This window comes from Arachis duranensis, chromosome 4, assembly GCF_000817695.3.
Source record: "Arachis duranensis cultivar V14167 chromosome 4, aradu.V14167.gnm2.J7QH, whole genome shotgun sequence".
NCBI lineage: Eukaryota > Viridiplantae > Streptophyta > Magnoliopsida > Fabales > Fabaceae > Arachis > Arachis duranensis.
Genome location: NC_029775.3, coordinates 75,017,298 through 75,020,578, shown reverse-complemented (window position 1 = coordinate 75,020,578; position 3,281 = coordinate 75,017,298).

The window sequence follows — 3,281 nt, the reverse complement described above, 5'->3', positions numbered from 1 at the left end:
AGTGTTATTGATTTTCCTAGTTAAGTTTGTTGATTCTTGAACACAGCTACTTTTATGAGTCTTGGCCGTGGCCCTAAGCACTTTGTTTTCCAGTATTACCACCAGATACATAAATGCCAAAGACACATAGCTGGGTGAACCTTTTCAGATTGTGACTCAGCTTTGCTAAAGTCCCCAGTTAGAGGTGTCCAGATTTCTTAAGCACACTCTTTTTGCTTTGGATCACGACTTTAACCACTCAATCTCAAGCTTTTCACTTGGACCTGCATGCCACAAGCACATGGTTAGGGACATCTTGATTTAGCCGCTTAGACCTGGATTTTATTTCCTTGGGCCCTCCTATCCATTGATGCTCAAAGCCTTGGATCCTTTTTTTTACCCTTGCCTTTTAGTTTTAATGGCTATTGGCTTTTTCTGCTTGCTTTTTCTTTTTCTTTTAATTTTTTTTCGCAAGCTTTTGCTTTTTCACTGCTTTTTCTTGCTTCAAGAATCAATTTTCATGATTTTTCAGATTGTCAATAACATTCTCTTTGTTCATCATTCTTTCAAGAGCCAACAATTTTAACATTCATAAACAACAAGATCAAAATTATGCACTGTTCAAGCATTCATTCAGAAAACAAAAAGTATTGTCACCACATTAATATAATTAAACTAAATTCAAGGATAATTTCAAAATTCATGTAATTCTTGTTCTTTTGAATTAAAAACATGTTTCATTTAAGAAAGGTGAAGGATTCATGGAATTATTCATAGCTTTAAGATATAGTTACTACATACTAATGATCATGAAGTAGAGACACAAAACATAAACAAACATATAGCATAAAAATCGAAAAGAAAAACAATAGAGAAATAAGAACAAGGAATGAGTCCATCTTAGTGAGGGTGGCACCTTTTTGAAGGACCAATGGTGCTTTTTTAAGCTCCTTTATGTCTCTTCCTTGCCTCTATTGCTTGATCCCTAGTGATTTTGGTGCTCCTATCCTTAGTTGCTCCTAATAATTGTGTGGAGAAAAATGTATCCCCTGAGGTATCTCAGGGATCTCTTGATTTACAGTCAAATACTCTGAGCTATGAACCCTTGAGATGAGTCTCTCCATCTCCCATGACTCAGAGGTGGAAGCAATTGTCTTCCCTTTCCTCTTTCTTGAGGTTTTTCTGGCCTTAGGTGCCATCAATGGTTATGGAAAAACAAAAAAGCTATGCTTTTACCACACCAAACTTAGAATATTGCTCGCCCTCGAGCAAAAGAAGAAAGAATAGAAGAAGAGGAAGAAGATATGGAGGAGAGGGAGAGATGTTTGTGTTTCGGCTATGTAGGGTGGGTTTGGGTGGGAAGGGATGGATGAATGTGAGTGGTGAAGAGGTGATGGGGAAGAGAGATTGAGGTGATTGGTGAAGAAAAGAGAAGGTGAGTTGAGGTAGGTGGGGATCCTGTAGGGTCCACAGATCCTGAGGTGTCAAGGATTTTCATCCCTGCACCAATGAGGCGTGTAAAATGCCCTCTACATGCAATCCTGGCGTTTAACACCAGATTGATGCTTGTTTCTGGTGTTAAACGCCAGCTCTAAGCTTATTCTGAGCGTTCAACGCCCATCTGCAGCATGTTTCTGGCGTTGAACGCCAGCTTTCCTCAGTGTGCAATCCTGGCATTTAAATGCCAGATTGCTGCATGTTTCTGGCGTTCAACGCCAGATCCATGCTTTGTTCTGGCATTGAACGCCAGCCAGATGCTCCTTACTAGCGTTTAAACGCCAGTAAGGCCTTCCTCCAGGGTGTGATTTTTCTTCTGCTATTTTTTATTCTGTTTTTAATTTTAATATTTTTTTCGTGACTCCACATGATCATGAACCTAATAAAATATAAAAGAACAATAAAAATAAAATAAAATAAGATAAATAAAAATTGGGTTGCCTCCCAATAAGCACTTCTTTAATGTCAATAGCTTGACAGTGGGCTCTCTTGGAGCCACACAGGTGATCAGGTTAATGTTGTAGACTCCCAACACCAAACTTAGAGTTTGAATGTGGTTAGTCAACACCAAACTTAGAGTTTGGTTGTGGCCTCCCAACACTAAACTTAGAGTTTGATTGTGGGGGCTTTGTTTGACTCTGTACTAAGAGAAGCTTTTCATGCTTCCTCTCCATGGTTGCAGAAGAAGATCCTTGAGCTTTAAACACAAGGTAGTCCCCATTTAATTGAAGGACTAGTTCTCCTCTGTCAACATCAATCACAGCTCCTGCTGTGGCTAGGAAAGATCTTCCAAGGATGATGCATTCATCCTCCTCCTTCCTAGTGTCTAAGATTATGAAATCAGCAGTGATGTAAAGGCCTTTAACCTTCACTAACACGTCCTCTACTAATCCATAAGCTTGTCTTACTGACTTGTCTGCCATTTGTAATGAGAATATGGCAGGTTGTACCTCAATGATCCCCAACTTCTCCATTATAAAGAGTGGCATAAGATTTATACCTGACCCCAGGTCACACAGAGCTTTTTCAAAGATCATGGTGCCTATGGTGCAGGGTATTACGAATTTGCCAGGATCTTGTCTCTTTTGAGGTAAAGTTTGCTGAACCCATGTATCTAGTTCATTAATGAGCAAGGGAGGTTCACCTTCCCAAGTCTCATTACCAAATAACTTGGCATTCAGCTTCATGATAGCTCTTAAATATTGAGCAACTTGCTCTCCAGTTACATCTTCATCCTCTTCAGAGGAAGAATAGTCTTCAGAGCTCATGAATGGCAGAAGGAGGTTTAATGGAATCTCTATAGTCTCTATATGAGCCTCAGATTCCTTTAGGACCTCAATAGGGGATTCCTTCTTGCCTAAGAAACGTCCCATGAGGTCTTCCTCATTGGGATTCACGTCCTCTCCTTCCTCTCTAGGTTTGGCCATGTTGATTATATCGATGGCCTTGCACTCTCTTTTTGGATTCTCTTCAGTATTGCTTGGGAGAGTACTAGGAGGAGTTTAAGTGATTTTCTTACTCAGCTGGCCCACTTATGCCTCCAGATTTCTAATGGAGGACCTTGTTTCACTCATGAAACTTAAAGTGGCCTTAGACAGATCAGAGACTAATTTTGCTAAGTTAGAGGTGCTCTGTTTAGAATTCTCTGTCTGTTGCTGAGAAAATGATGGATAAGGCTTGATATTGCTGAGCCTATTTCTTCCACCATTATTAAAGCCTTGTTAAGGCTTTTGTTGATCCTTCCATGAGAAATTTGGATGATTTCTCCATGATGAATTATAGGTGTTTCCATAAGGTTCACCCAT